Consider the following 17507-nt stretch of genomic DNA (forward strand, 5'->3'; position numbering starts at 1 on the left):
TAAGGTTTAACTTGAACAATATTCTCATTATAAAAGTAATTTAGTAAAAGTTAAAATGTTGGCCACTCAGTCATGTCCAGCTCTTTCAGACCCCATGGACTGTAGCCCACCAGGCTCCTCTGCCCACGGAATTCTCCAAGCAAGAATACTGGAGTGGGTTGCCATTCCCTTCTCCAGGAGATCTTCCCAACCCAGGGACTGAACCTAGATCTCCTGCATTGCAGGCAGATTCTTGACTGTCTGAGCCACCAAGAAAGCCCAAAAGTAATTTAAGTACATAGTAAAAACATTTTTAATGTTCATAAAGTAACTCATCTTTCATCCTAGCATCGAAAGATACTAACTTTCCTTCTTCCAGCTAGGAAAAAAAATGTCTTTTTTAAACAAAATTGAGACTGTCATTTATACCACTTAGCTTGTTTTCACAGAATATTAACCTTTTTCCAAGGAATTAAATATTCTTTGAGAAAAAGATTTTTAAGTCACAAGAACAATGTTACTCAAAGTGTAGTTGTCAACATCAAGTGCAGAAATTAAGTGTTCAGAAATGTTTGTTACAGTTTGGTTAGTGAACTCTCTGATTAAACAGGATATAGAACAGTTGAGGATTGCTGACTTGTATGATAAATCACACATGGTATGAGCTTCCTAACAGCCACAGGAAGAGGGACAATGCTATGTGCAATATTTCAAGATTAGTTTGTTGACTGTAACCCTGAAGTGTATAAAATCCAGAATCCATTTAGCTCAAGAAAAAATTTCAGTTTATCTAACTTTACACAATTAATTGTATAAACTGGCTACTAATGAAAGACTAATAATGATAAATTCTGAAAATATTACATCATTTGCTTCATACTGAATATGATAATTTTACTTCTTTTGTCACTTGGGTACTACTTCCTATCCTTAATAATTAGAAATACACTCTAAAAAATATTGTAAAATACATAAAGTGTCAATAATGCAAACTGAATGGTTAGAATTATGGCTTGCTTAGCTTTCTTCACATCTTTATATGTCTAAACTTTTTTAATCAACAAGTATTCTTTTCATAAATAGAATAAAACTATTTTTCATTCAAAAACATTTTTATAACAGCTTTTTGAGACAATTCACGTACCTTAAAATTCACCTCTTTAGAAAGTGTGCAATTCAGAGGTTTTGGTATGTTCACAGAGTTCTACAACGAATACACTATTTTTATCATTCCAACAAGAAACCCTGCTGGCAGCCACTCCCCAGTCCCCCTCACACCCACTACCTGGCAACCATCTACTTTCTGTCACTATGGACCTGTCTATTATGGAATCTCATATAAATAGAATCATAAAATGCGTTGTCTTTGTGACTGGCTTCTTTCACTGAGCGTAACAAGCGAAAACATTTTCAAAGTTTATCCATCTTGTGGCATGCATCCGTTTCCTATTGTATAGAAACACCACATTTTGTATAACCATTCATCAGTGGCTGGACATATGTGTTGTTTCCATGCATGCATGCTAAGTCGCTGCTAAGAGGTACTCCCAAATAAGGTTTTGTCAAACCTTCTGGAAAAACATCAATTCATCCTCTGAGGAATAATAAGAGAACCACATGTAATAGCAAATTTAGAGAAACCTTTATTGTCACCAGAGAGAAATTTCTCTTAACAGTCAATGACATCTTCCTACTAGTATGTATAGACAGCTAAATATAGACCTGTCAGCTGGTGCGCTGTTTTTTTCTAGATCGTGTATGTGAAATGACACACGCAGCCAACCAAGAATTATTAAACCAGCAAACATTATCCCTGCCTTCTGAGTCATATGTAGTAAATGATATTGCTGGAAAGAAACTTAGAGAAGAACTCTGAAAATGTGCCAAAAAAGGTGAAGAATTATAGGCCTACAGATGGTATTTTCCCCTCATATACAGTAACTGCAGATTGGGAAAAAGAAAAAAAAGGAGGAGGACAGAAAAAGCAAATGGCTGATACTGAGGAGTGGAGTTTGGATTCTGAGTTCACAATTTAAGATGCGAATGACTGACTGAACTCTGGCCTATCTAGGAGAAACTGACAAGAAAGAAAATGCGTTTAAGTGAAGACTGGCTGATACCATCAAGGGACTGTAAAAGGAAAATGAGAGAAAAATATAAAATTTTAAAGTGACAGTCACAAAGAACTTAGGACATGATCTAATAAATCTGTAGGGAGTCTGGGGGAAAATAATCTAGTAACAACAAGGCATACTGAAGAATTAAAAAAATAAACCTAAAGAACGATCTTATCACTGATTTGGGGGAACAAGTAACTCAAACGAATCTTTTAGGAGGGGAATTAAGAAGGCTTATCTACAACTTTTTGGAGACTTATGAATTCAGGGGTGATAAAAGCACTAGATGCCCGAAAGTTCCTAGGTTAGGATAGATAAAAGGGATAAAGGAAGAGAAGATATAACACGTTAATATAAAATTAATATAGAACTGAAGACACACAAATGGGCCACAGGTATACGAAAAGATGTTCTATGTCATTATCAGGGAGATGCAACTCAAACTCAAAACTACAAGATACTGCCTCACACCTGTTAGGGTGGCTATTATCAAAAAAATAACAGGCAAGTTCTGGCGAGCATGTAAAGAAACTTGAACCTTTGTGCATTGTTGATGAGAACGCAAAATGGTGTGTTATGGAAAACAGTATGGAAGTTGCTCAAAAAATTAAAAAATAGAATTATTAGGGAATTCCATGGTTGCCTAGTGGTTAGGACTTGGTGCTTTTGTTAGGGATAAAATACTGACTGACCCCACCCACCCTGGCCAGGCTCTCTAGTAACCATCTGCACGAGTTATTTTACGACAGGAGGTCCTGGTAAGGAACACGGAACTAATAAGCCACCGCCAACCAGAAGAGTTCAGGAAAGGTCAAAAGACGACACCACATGTCCATCTACCTCCCAGAATCCCTCTCGCTAGCATCCATCTTGTCTGAGCAATGTGGTGCGCCACCAGGAAGGACTCTGAGTCAAAATGATTGGCCAAAGACAACCCAGAAACTAGTCCCATCAGTTAGTTTTTATGTTAAAACCCGAGACTGCAAGCCATGTGGCAGAGCAGTTCTCCTGGGTTCCCTTACCCTGCTGCTCTCCAGCCGGTGCCCTCTTCCAATAAAGTCTCTTGATTTGTCAGCATGTCTCGTCGGACAATTCTTTTCCTAGTGTTAGACAAGAGCCCAATCTTGGGGCCCTGGAAGGGGCTACACTTTCACTATCGTGGGCCCAGGTTCAATCCCTCATCAGAGAACTAGGATTCTGCCAGCTGCATGTGGCCAAAAAAAAAAAAAAATAGAATTATCACATGATCCAGAAATCAAACTTTGAGTATTTATCCAAAAGAACTGAAAGTTGGACCTCTAATGAAGGAGGAAACAGAACAGGCTCTATCTCGAAAGCAGGACTCCATCTTGGGCCGAACTGTGGACTTTGAGCTATATGCCCAGTATCTATGGAAACATACCAACTGGAAAACCAGGCCCCCAGAAGGAAGAGCCCTGGGGCGCTCTGTTGCCTAAAAGAATACCCTAATTATCTGTGTAACCAAATAGAATCCTACATTCTATTATGCTTATTGGGGTATGACCACAGGCCTATTGATAATTGTCCATTGTTAACTACCTAGGCTTAAGGCATATGAATCACGGGTTAACTTTGATTGTATCTTTCTTTTTCCTTTGTTCAGACTAGTTTCAGGCAATTTCGGAAGGCGGGTTTGGGCACATACACTTAGGGTATATAAGGTTTTCACAAAAACTGGTCCTGGTCGTTGGCTAAGAGGAGACTCTGCCTTGGGCCCGCCAGTGTAATAAACTGCATTCCACTATCTGCATTGTCCCTCTGAGTGAGTCTGTATCTCGGAAAGTGAGGCTACGACACTAAGAGATGACACAACCATTTTCACTGCAGTATTATTTATAAAACTTAAGATGTCTAAAGACCCTGAACAGATGAATGGATTAAGAAAATGTGGTATACACAATATTATTCAGTCTTAAAAAAAAGAAGGATATCTTACAATCTGCAATAATATCAGTGAAATTTAAAAATATTGTGCTCAGTGAAATAAGCCAGTCACAGAATGCCACTTACATGAATTATCTACAATAGTTCAACTCAGAGAAGAAGGTAGAATGGTAGTTGCCAGTGCCCAAGTTGGAGGGGAAATGGGGAGTTGCTAATTAATGGGTATAAAGTTTCAGTTATGCAAGATGAGTAAGTTCTAGAGTCTGTTTTATAGCACTGTGCCTAAATAGTGAACAATAATGTATACATAGAATCTGTTAAGAGGGGAGATCTTATGTTAAGCGTTTTTCAGTTCAGTTCAGTTCAGTTGCTCAGTTGTGTCCAACTCTTTGCGACCCCGTGAATCGCAGCACGCCAGGCCTCCCTGTCCATCACCACCTCCCGGAGTTCACTCAGAGTCACATCCATCGAGTCCACGATACCATCCAGCCATCTCATCCTGGGTCGTCCCCTTCTCCTCCTGCCCCCAATCCCTCCCAGCATCAGAGTCTTTTCCAATGAGTCAACTCTTCCCATGAGGTGGCCAAAGTACTAGAGTTTCAGCTTTAGCATCATTCCTTCCAAAAAATCCCAGGGTTGATCTCCTTCAGAATGGACTGGCTGGATCTTCTTGAAGTCCAAGGGACTCTCAAGAGTCTTCTCCAACAACACAGTTCAAAAGCATCAATTCTTCGGCACTTAGCCTTCTTCACAGTCCAACTCTCACATCCATACATGACCACAGGAAAAACCATAGCCTTGACTAGACGGACCTTAGTCAGCAAAGTAATGTCTCTGCTTTTGAATATGCTATCTCGGTTGGTCATAACTTTTCCTCCAAGGAGTAAGCGTTTTTCAATTTCATGGCTGCAGTCACCATCTGCAGTGATTTTGGAGCCCCCCAAAATAAAGTCTGACACTGTTTCCACTGTTTCCCCATCTATTTCCCATGAAGTGATGGGACCAGATGCCATGAGCTTAGTTTTCTGAATGTTGAGCTTTAAGCCAACTTTTTCACTCTCCTCTTTCACTCTCATCAAGAGGCTCTTTAGTTCCTCTTCACTTTCTGCCATAAGGGTGGTGTCATCTGCATATCTGAGGTTATTGATATTTCTCCTGGCAATCTTGATTCCATCTTGTGTTTCTTCCAGACCAGCGTTTCTCATGATGTACTCCGCATAGAAGTTAAATAAGCAGGGTGACAATATACGGCCTTGACGTACTCCTTTTCCTATTTGGAACCAGTTTGTTGTTTCATGTCCAGTTCTAACTGCTGCTTCCTGACCTGCATACAGATATCTCAAGAGGCAGGTCAGGTGGTCTGGTATTCCCATCTCTTTCAGAATTTTCCACAGTTTATTGTGATCCACACAGTCAAAGGCTTTGGCATAGTCAATAAAGCAGAAGTAGATGTATTTCTGGAACTCTCTTGCCTTTTCCATGATCCAGCGGATGTCGGCAATTTGATCTCTGGTTCCTCCGCCTTTTCTAAAACCAGCTCACACATCTGGAAGTTCACGGTTCACATATTGCTGAAGTCTGGCCTGGAGAATTTTGAGCATTACTTTACTAGCATGTGAGATGAGTGCAATTGCATGGTAGTTTGAGCATTCTTTGGCATTGCCTTTCTTTGGAATTGGAATGAAAACTGACCTTTTCCAGTCCTGTGGCCACTGCTGAGTTCTCCAGATTTGCTGGCATATTGAGTGCAGCACTTTCATAGCATCATCTTTCAGGATTTGAAACAGCTCCACTGGAATTCCATCACCTCCACTAGCTTTGTTCGTAGTGATGCTTTCTAAGGCCCACTTGACTTCACAGTCGAAGATGTCTGGCTCTAGATTAGTGATCACACCATCGTGATTATCTGGGTCATGAAGATCTTTTTTGTACAGTTCTTCTGTGTATTCTTGCCACCTCTTCTTAATATCTTCTGTTTCTGTTAGGTCCATACCATTTCTGTCCTTTATTGAGCCCATCTTTGCATGAAATGTTCCCTTGGTATCTCTAATTTTCTTGAAGAGATCTCTAGTCTTTCCCATTCTGTTGTTTTCCTCTATTTCTTTGCACTGATTGCTGAAGAAGGCTTTCTCATCTCTTCTTGCTATTCTCTGGAACTCTGCATTCAGATGCTTATATCTTTGCTTTTCTCCTTTGCTTTTCGCCTGTCTTCTTTTCACAGCTATTTGTAAGGCCTCCCCAGACAGCCATTTTGCTTTTTTGCATTTCTTTTCCATGGGGATGGTCTTGATCCCTGTCTCCTGTACAATGTCACGAACCTCATTCCATAATTCATCAGGCACTCTATCTATCAGATCTAGGCCCTTAAATGTACTTCTCACTTCCACTGTATAATCATAAGGGATTTGATTTAGGTCATACCTGAATGCTCTAGCGGTTTTCCCTACTTTCTTCAATTTGAGTCTGAATTTGGCAATAAGGAGTTCATGATCTGAGCCACAGTAAGCTCCCAGTCTTGTTTTTGTTGACTGTATAGAGCTTCTCCATCTTTGGCTGCAAAGAATATAATCAATCTGATTTCGGTGTTGACCATCTGGTGATGTCCATGTGTAGAGTCTTCTCTTGTGTTGTTGGAAGAGGGTGTTTGCTATGACCAGTGCATTTTCTTGGCAAAACTCTATTAGTCTTTGTGCTGCTTCATTCCGCATTCCAAGGCCAAATTTGCCTGTTACTCCAGGTGTTTCTTGACTTCCTACTCTCCCAAAATTAATTTTAAAAATTCAGAAAGTAAACCACTACCTTGGCCTGTCAGAAAAAAATACTGCATCCCTGATGCAGATTACAATGCTAACAAAAAAATATAATGTAGAGTTGAGGGCTTCTCTGGACATCAGAAGTGCCCGTGGCCAAAATCAGCACACCTGACAATTTACGTCTCATGTTTTAGGAAACAACAAGTGATATTGGTATTCTGCATCCCATCCTGAACAACAGTCCAAAAAAAGGTGAAGGCTAGTAAAATGGAAGTGCACTTTACAGAAGAAAACCACTCCTCAATCTGAAAAGCTCACCTTCAGTCATGTTATATTTAGATAAGGATACACTGGAGAGATAAGGAAGGGAAGAAATACTTACCTAAGTAGCCAAGTCAACCCCAGAAATGACAGGTTAATTCAAAGCTCTTATCAGTGCCTATACACCTGAATTAAGATAATGCTTTTCTATTTTAAATCCTGAAATTGGCGAGGGAAGGTGCCCCGATCAAAAAATTTATGACATGCCTTGAAATTATGCAACAAGTAGGTTTTATTAGGGCTTCCCAGATGGCCTAGTGGTAAAGAACCCACCTGCCAATGCAGGAGACTTTAGAGACACGGGTTCAATCCCTGGGTCGGGAAGATCCCCTGGAGGGCATGGCAACACACTCCAGTAGTCTTGCCTGGAGAATGCCATGGACAGAGGAGCCTGGCAGACCACAGTCCACAGGGTCTCAAAAAGTCAGACCAGACTGAAACGACTAAGCATCCAGCACAGGGTTTACTAAGTACTCATCATGTGTTAATGATGACACACAGCATTTACAACCTACTTACGTATCTCACTGTCTCCATAACAACTAAGATACAGGTATGATGATCCTCATTTTATTGACAAGAAAACTGAGAATTACAAAAATGAAATCACTTCTCTAATTTAACAACTATTAAATGGCTGGGCCAAGCTTTTGAACTCAAACTTCCTAACCCCATACTCAAACTAAACTATAATAGTAATACCTTCCCTCAGGTTTAGAAAATCAATGGGGAACTCCCTGGTGGTCCAGGGTTAGGACTTCCTGCTTGGACTGCAGGGGGCATGGGTTCACTCTTTGGTGGGGGAACTAACATCCCACATGGGATGCAACCAAAAACAAACAAAATTCTCTTTTAAATTTAGAAAATAAAAATAAATTTATTCTGACCATGTAATTACAGGCTTATTGACAGCACATTCCTAGATTAATTTCGAACTAGTTCCAATTATTATCTTCATTTGGAAACATGATTAAGCACCTGCTGCAAACAACTTTGAAACTCACAATTTTAAGCAGTAAAACAAATTACCATAATCAACACAAGGCAAAAGAAATACAACAAAGAGGATGTCTCCAGGGTTGAAATACTCTACCATGTAAAGATAAATATTTTAAATGTTTCCATCCATAGATAAGCTTGGGCTTCCCAGGTGGCACAGTGGTGAAGAATGCCTGCCAAGGCAGGAAATGTGGGATGGATCCCTGGGTCACTAAGATCCCCTGAGCAGGCAATGGCAACCCACTCTAGTATTCTTGCCTGAAAAATTCCACAGACAGAGGAGTCTCGTGGGCTACAGTCCATGGGGTCACAAAAAGTCAAACACAACTGAGCAGGCATTCACTATAGATAAGCTTAATTTAAAAAAGTGTTGAAAACAAATACATGGCTATAGAAATTTGCTACCAAATGGAAAAAAGACAGTCTCTTCAATAACTAGTGATGGGAAAACTGGACAGCTAGGTGTAAAATAATGAAATTCAAATACTTCCTAAACACCACACACAAAGATAAAGTAAAAATGGATTAGAGACCTGTATGTGAGACCAGAAACTATAAAATCCTTAAAGCAAAACATAGGCATTATTACACTCTTTGACATAAATCACAGCAAGATCCTCTACGATCCAGTCTTTAGAGTAATGGAAATAAAACCAAAAATAAACAAGCAGGACCTAATTAAACTTAAATGCTTTTGCACAGCAAAGGAAACTATAAAAGACAACTCTCAGAATGGGAGAAAATAAAAGCAATTGAAACAACTGACAAAGGATTAATCTGCAAAATATACAAGAAAAATCCAATCAAAACTACAATGAGCTATCACCTCACAGCAGTCAGAATGGCCATCATCAAAAAGTCTACAAACAATAAATGCTGGAAAGGGTATGGAGAAAAGGGAACCCTCTTGCACTGTTGATAGGAATGTAAATACAGCCACTATGGTAAACAGTATGGAGATTCCTTAAAAAACAAAGAATAAAACTACCATATGACCCAGCAATCCCACTACTGGGCATGCAAGCATGCTCAGTCACTAACTCATGTTTGACTCTTTGCAACCCCACAGACTGTAACCTGCTAGGCTCCTCTGTCCGTGGGATTCTCCAGGCAAGAATACTGGAGTGGGTTGCCACTTCCTTCTCCAACTATTGGGCATACACCTGAGAAAACCATAACTGAAAAAGACACATGTACCCCAATATTCATTGCAGCACTATTTACAATAGCTAGGACATGGAAGCAATCTAGAGGTCCATCGACAGATGAATGGATAAAAGAGCTGTGGTACATATATACAAAGGAGTATTAGCCATAAAAAGGAACACATTTGAGTCAGTTCTAATGAGGTAGATGAACCCACAGCTTATTACACTGAGTGAAATAAGTCAGGAAGAGAAACACAAATATCCTGTATTAATGCATATAAATGGAATCTAGAAAGATAGTACTGATGAACCTATTTGCAGGGCAGAAATAGAGACAGAGACATAAAGAACAGACCTGTGGACATAGTGGGGGAAGGAGAGGGTGGGACAAAGTGAAAGAGTATCATGGAAACATATACATTACTGTATGTAAAACAGATAACCAGTGGGAATTTGTTGTATGATGCAGGGAGCTCAAATCGATGCTCTGTGACAATCTAGAGGGGTGGAATGGTAAGGGAGGCGGGGGGGAGGTTCAAGAGGGAGGGGACATGTGTATACCTATAGCTGATTCATGTTAATGTATGGCAGAAACCAATACAATATTGTAAAGCATTATTCTCTTTTAATAATACATATTTTTTTTAAAAAAAAGGAAATATGCTACCAATCGGTGATTTCAGGATTTTTGTAAGTTCAACAGAAAAATACTAGTCTAACTAACAATGAATTTTTAAAACAACCAGATTAATGAGATCTGAGTTGGGACCGAATTCCCAACAGTGTACTATCAGCCTCTCTAATTTCAAGTAAATCTATTTTATATACTCAAAACCTCAATCATTTGTGATAAAGTCATTTCATCTAAAGAAGACAACCAGTGTGGAAACCGCATTAACAGTTTCAGACCCTGAGGGTATTTCTGGACGAGCAGGTATTAATATCTAACAAACCGTGCTCCACTAGAGAAGGGAATGGTAAAACACTTCAGTACTCTTGCTTTGAAAACCCCATGAATAGTATGAAAAGGCAAAGAGAGATGATGCTGAAAGATGAACTCCCCAGGTCGGTAGGTGCCCAATATGCTACTGAATATGAGCAGAGAAAATAACTCCAGAAGGAAGAGGCTGAGTCAAAGCGAAAAGAACGCCCAGCTGTGGAGGTGTCTGGTGGTGAAAGTAAAGTCCCATGCTGTATAAAGGTAAATTGTGAAAGTGAAAGTCACTCTGCTGCTGCTAAGCCGCTTGTGTCCAACTCTGTGCGACCCCATAGACGGTAGCCCACCAGGCTCCCCCGTCCCCAGGATTCTCCAGGTAAGAACACTGGAGTGGGTGGCCATTTCCTTCTCCAATGCATGAAAGTGAAAAGTGAAAGGGAAGTCACTCAGTCGTGTGCAACTCTTAGCGACCCCATGGACTACAGTCTACCAGGCTCCTCCATCCATGGGATTTTCCAGGCAAGAGTACTGGAGTGGGGTGCCATTGCCTTCTCCAAAAGTCACTCAGTCTTTGTGACCCCATGGAATTCTCCAGGCCAAAATACTGGAGCGGGTAGCCTTTCCCTTCTCCAGGGGATCTTCCTAACCCAGGGACTGAACCCAGGTCTCCCGCACTGCAGGCGGATTCTTTATCAGCTGAACCACAAGGGAAGCTGGAAATGGTCAAACAGGAGATGGCAAGAGTGAACCTTCACATTTTAGGAATCAGTGAACTAAAATGGACCAGAATGGGTGAATTTAATTCTGATGGCCATTATATCTACTACTGTGGGCAAGAATTCCTCAGAAGAAATGGGAGTAGCCCTCATAGTCAACAAAAGAGTCCAAAATGCAGTACTTGAGTGCAATCTCAAAAACAACAAAACGACCTCTGTTCATTTTCAAGGATAACCATTCAATATCACCATAATCCAAATCTATGCCCCAACCACTACTTCTGAAGGAGCTGATGCTGAACGGCTCTATGAAGACCACCAAGACCTTCTAGAATCAAAAAAAGATGTCCTTTCATCATAGGGGACTGGAATGCAAAAGTAGGAAGTCAAGAGATACCTGGAGTTAACAGGCAAGTTTGGCCTTGGAGTACAAAATGAATCAGACAGAGGGTAACAGAGTTTTTCCAAGAGAACTCACTGGTCATAGAAAACACCTTTTCAAGAACACAATGAAAAGAATAATATCTTTCTATAGATAGAAAACTATAAAACTATTCATAGAAAACTATAAAACACTGATGAAAGAAATCAAAGATGACAAAAACAGATGGAGAAATATACCAGTCATGGATCGGAAGAATCAATATAGTGAAAATGAGTATACTACCCAAAGCAATCTATAGATTCAATATAATCCCTATCAAGCTACTAACTCCTAGAGGAAAACAAAGGCAAAACACTCTCTGACATAAATCATAGCAGGATCCTCTATGACCCACCTCCTAAAGTAACAGAAATAAAAGCTAAAATAAACGAATAGGAGGACCTAATTAAACTTAAACGCTTTTGCACAACGAAGGAAACTATAAGCAAGATGAAAAAACAGCTGTCAGAATGGGAGAAAATAATAGCAAAGCAAGCAACTGACAAAGAACTAATCTCAAAAATATACAAGCAACTCCTGCAGCTCAATTCCAGAAAAATAAATGACCCAATCAAAAAACGGGTTGTATATTCTTACCTCCTTTGTCAAAAATAAAGTACCCACAGGTGTATGGGTTTATTTCTGTGCCTTCTATCTTGTTCCATTGGTCTATATTTCTGTTTTTGTGCCAGTACTATACCGTCTTAACGACTGCAGCTTTGTAGTATAATCTGAAGTTAGCAAGGTTGATTCCTCAGGCTCCATTTTCTTTCTCAAGAATCCTTTGGCTTTTCAGGGTCTTCTGTGCTTCCATATGAAATGTGAATTTTTTTGTTCTAGTTCTATGAAAAATGCCATTGGTAATTTGATAGGGAACACATCGAAGCTGTAGATTGCATTTGGTAATATAGTCATTTTCACAATACTGATTCTTCCTATCTAGGAATATGGAATATCTCTCCAACTATTTATGTTATCTTTGATTTCTTTTATTAGTCTTATAATTTTGTGTGTATAGTTCTTTTATCTCCTTCAATTCAGTTCAGTCACTCAGTTGCGTCCGACTCTTTGCAACCCCATGAACCGCAGCATGCCAGGCCTCCCTGTCCATCACCAACTCCCGGAGTTCACCCAAACTCATGTCCACTGAGTCAGTGATGCCATCCAACCATCTTATCCTCTGTCGTCCCCTTCTTCTCCTACCCTCAATCTTTCCCAGCATCAGGGTCTTTTCTAATGAGTCAGTTTGTCTCCTTAGGTATGTTTATTCCTAGATATTTTATTCTTTTTGTTGCAATGGTGAATGGGATTATTAATTTCTCTTTCTGATTTTTCATTGTTAGTATATAGAAATACAAATGATTTCTGTGTATTGATTTTGTACCCTGTGACTTTGCTAAATTTACTGATTAGCTCTAGTAATTTTCTGATACTATCTCTAGGGTTTTCTATGTATGGTATCATGTCATCTGCAAACAGTGAAAACTTTATTTCTTCTTTTCCAATCTAGATTCCTTTTATTTTTCTTCTCTGATTGCTATAGCTAGGACTTTCAGAACTATGGTTAATAATAGTGGCGAAAGTGGACACCCTTGTCTTGTTCCTGATCTTAGGAGGAATGCTTTCGGTTTTTCACCAATGAGAATAATGTTTGCTGTAGGCTTATCATAAATGGCCTTTACTATGTTGAGTTAGGTTCCTTCTATGACCATTTTCTGAAACGTTTTAACCATAAATAGGTGCTGAATTTTGTCAAAGACTTTTTCTACATCTACTGATATTATCATATGGTTTTTATCTTTCAATTTTTTAATATGGTGTATCACAATGATTGATTTGCACATATTGAAGAATCCTTGCATCCCTGGAATAAAGCCAACTTGATCATGGTGTATGAGCTTTTTGATGTGTTGCTGAAATCTGTGAAACCAACCTAATAGTTTTAAATTTATGTTTGATGTCTTTAAGTTACAGCTTATGAAACTTTTGGAAAAAAGAATTTTACTCCATAAAAATAATCCCCATTCAATTATCTCCTCTGTATATTTCTTAAATAAGCTCTAAAAGTGGTCCTAACTGTTGCTTATAAGCAAAAACTCATAAGCAACCATAATTCCCACTAACAGTGATGAAAACTCTGCAGAATTTCTAGTCTCAGGTGTAGGAGCATAACTGTTATTTATAGGCACATTCTATAAATAACAGCAAACTGTCCAGCTAAGAAAATATAAAAATTGTTAGATGAGATCTTGGTAGCGGCTGTATCATCAGCATTTGCTATCCTGCCAGTTGTCGAGGTGTTATTCAAATCAGCAAGAGCTTATGTGTTCAAACTAATTACTGCTTAAATTTCATCTCCATTCCTGCAGGACAGTCCCACTTCAAATTCTCAAAGATCTTTTTGATAAAAACTCAAGTATACAAGCCCTTTGAAAATAAATCACCTGGAAAAGATTTCTAATTTTTGCAAGTTGGCTTCACTTGTTCTCATTCTATATCCTAATAATACACCACTAACAGAGCTTTTCTGCAACTTTTCAGTTTGTCTTTTAAAAGACCTGCATGAAGGGTTAAGGAGTCAAATTCAAGGCAATAGGCATTCTGGCTAGATTGGCCTTTTTCAATGAGTCCCTTGCTTTATCCTTTCAAATAACACTTAAGGTTTCCACAGTCTTATTACTGGCAGTAAAACTGACAATCCATTTAAAATCATTTACAGATAAAATAAGAACAATCTTTTGGACAATATGGTTTTGACACAAAAGTGCAGGATTTGAGAGTCACTGAGAGACACATCAAAATGACACTAAGAACAGAAAGCAGTATGAAAGGACTCAGCATCACAGACACTTAAGCAGACTGTTGCTATTTAGTCCCAAATCCTGTCTGACTCTTTTGTGACCCCATGGACTATATAGCCTGCCAAGTTCCTCTGTCCATGGGATTTCCAAAGCAAGTATACTGGAATGGGTTGCCATCTCCTCCTCTAGGGGATCTTTCTGACCCAGGGACTGAACCTGTGTCTCCTGCACTGCAGGTGAATTCTTTACCATCGAGGCCTTCGAGCAGATTACAGTCAGGCAGTCAGGGTATAAGCAAAAGACTTTGCACACACAGCAAAATTAAGTCTATGTGCATGGCTTGTGTTAAGTAAAAACTCACACAGAGCCCTTACTTAGCCAGGATGAATGAGTATACTCAGAAAAATAATACACTAATGAATGAATGAAGGAAACGGTTTTAATCAAGGCTATTTGCCTTCCAAGTACACACTCTGCATGACCAACTGGAAAGGATTTTTACACAAATATGAAAACTTCCAAAGAGCAGACAAGATACTAACTTTCCACCTTGAATTTGTAAAATGAAAGAATAAACTTTTTCATCATTTTGCTCTCACTCTCAAGTAATGAATTAAAAATGAGTTTGTCTTGAAATGCCTCAAAAAAATATGGGTGTCTAATGTAAATTCTTTCAACCTGGCTGTTGGTGAAAACTTTTATATTGGGGGAAAACTACATTTGCTTTTATTTTCTGACCAAACTCTCCTGCAACAGAACACTGTTTTTCTGCTACAGTATGAAATTACACCTGAAAATATGGTAGATATTCACATCATAGAAACTAATTTGTGAACTTAGTATTTCCTCATACATCTACGTCCTACTGAAAATGCAGAAGGAAGGAAAACCATTGCTAAGGCAAATGCTGACCCAAGTAATGACCAAAGAGAGAATCCCTTATTACTGGCTTCTTAAAGGGCCTAGTTTTATTTGTAGCTGGATTCAAAACCTAAGTGAATTATATCTCTAGGTTAGGTCAGTTTCAAATAAAAGGTAAAAAAATATATAAATGGTTAACAGAACATTAATTTTTACCCATATTAAAAAGCTACAACTAGACTGTCTTAAAATGTGCTGTGTCTGAGAGAAAAGTGATATGAACTTTAACCCTGTTTTTAAATTTTTAATCTTTATGTTTTAATATATAACTCAAGTGTAGACAGAAGTATTTTTCATTTAAATAAACAACAAATCAGTAATGTGAATGACATCTACCATACAGGGATCTTTAAACAGCTATAAAACAGATCACTAAGTAAGGTTTTAGTACACTCTATCTTAGTTTTCTTTACTTGCTCAAGAATTTCACAGATAAATATTATAAGAAAGCCAGTTCAAAGCCAAAATGAACTTTCACATACTTCTACCATCATAGGGTAGGGCAAACCAATCTAAGACTCCCTCATTCTCTTTATAAAATCCATTCCTATTAGAAACTGAATATATATTCATGAAATAAAAGGGCAAGAGAAATTCAAAAGCAACCCATAAGTCTGAAGAAACACTTAACATGATCTCAATGGGGGGAGAAGTAAGCATATATACCATAGCAGTTAATTTTGCTGGCCTTTCCTATTCAATGTAAATTAAATACTGAAAAAGATACCTATCTCTTCATATTTCAGATTACATCTGAAGGGATAATTCTTATTTTTCACAAATAGATCTCTATTTGTTATAAAATAATAGTAATGTTTTTGCCAGGAAAGATACATGGCTATGACTCTTCCCTTTCCAAAATTTAAAAATGCCTTGAAATATTCACCTCAGGAAAAATAAAACAAACTAAGAAATGTGTTCACTTAAGCAATTCTGTGAAATCAGCGGTAGTGATCATTTACATATTTCTAGTTTGCACACATTCTTAAAGCTTTCTAGAAGACACAAATTTCTATTTCATTTTATCTTTGAATCTAACTTGGCTTATGAAAGAACAAAATATACTAATTCAATAAACTGTTCTTCAGCTCACAAACAGGCACTTAATAATCTTGCTCTCACAGACCCTAATGGTAAAAGAGATTTTCCATTGCCACATTTTAACTTGTTTTTCTTAACACTAAACACATAATGGGGGAATAAACTTCCTAGGCATACAGCAAATATAACTTGAAGACAGTATGCATCTTAATACCCAAATCCTGTTCTCTTAATACTTATACTAGAGTTTAAGTGGCTACAATTTCCTTTTCTTTGATCCAATACAAAACAGCAACAACATGTAAACTTCTGGTTTGTCTCTTTCCAAAACACCCCTATTATTTCTAACTCTGCCATAGAGTTTCACAGTTTACAGAACACTCCCAAATCTATCAAGTAAAAAAAAAAAAAGAAAATTCTACTTTTAAAATTAAACCCAGTAGCTATAAGTTTCGGGAGGAAAATGGCTTATCTACTCTAAGATTTGATGAACATCCAAAATATAGTCTGTGTAAGTTTGAGGGAGCAAGAAACCCCACAGTACTAGTCTAAGAATTGAAGCTTAAATATAATTAGTATAGAATTTACTGGAGCTTCCCAGCTGGTGCAGTGGTAAAAGAATCCACCTGCCAATGCAGGAATCACAAGGGACACGGGTTCCATCCCTGGGTCAGGAAGATCCCCTGGAGCAGGAGATGGCAACCCACTCCAATATTCTTGCCTGGAAAGTACCATGGACAGAGGAGCCTGGTCCATGAGATCGCAAACAACACAACTGAGCATACACACACAGAGAGAATTTATTACACACTAGAGAAAGTCCCTACATTCATACCTTATCAATCCTTCCATGATGTTTTCACAATTATTACTTGAAAAAATCAGAACATCAAAATAATTTAGATTGCTTTAGGGGTTTTGCTGTCAATCTGTCATTAAAAGCTTCAGTTTCTTATTAACTGCAAAAAAGATATTACCAAACAGCATGGGCTAAATCTGTGAACACTGCTTAACCAGTGTGGCCTACTTCTAAGGGCAACTTAAATTCTGAAACTCTAAAAACCCCACTGATTTTAGACTTATGTTAGAGATCACTTTTTCTTTTAAGTAGTCCATAAAAGTACACATAAAACTCAACTATGTAGTCTGCTAAATAAAGTTAAGAGCATGTGAAAAGTACTAGGAAATTATATGTTTAGCTTTATTGAATGAATCATACTTAAATACAACTTTATACAGGTAACTGTCTCAAGTTTGCAAAAATGTCACAACTATGTTGGCTTAAGTTACTTGCTACAAAGATATCCCCCAACTCACTGATTCTTAAAGGAGTTTCCAGAACAAAAAATCATACCGTAAGATAAGAGATGTTACTGACTGGCATGTGCTAAGCATCTATGAACACAGCTGAAGCAGGAAAAGGTGTTGAAAAGAATGTTTAATTC

General features: G+C 38.3%; 1 protein-coding gene across 1 annotated transcript in view; it reads right to left on the reverse strand.

Moving 5' to 3' along the window:
* The window catches only part of DNAJC13 (DnaJ heat shock protein family (Hsp40) member C13), a 157620-nt gene that overhangs the window by 135685 nt on the left and 4428 nt on the right, over positions 1-17507 (reverse strand). The window lies entirely within an intron of this gene.

This window comes from Budorcas taxicolor, chromosome 1 (assembly GCF_023091745.1).
Source record: "Budorcas taxicolor isolate Tak-1 chromosome 1, Takin1.1, whole genome shotgun sequence".
In the NCBI taxonomy this organism is placed as follows: domain Eukaryota; kingdom Metazoa; phylum Chordata; class Mammalia; order Artiodactyla; family Bovidae; genus Budorcas; species Budorcas taxicolor.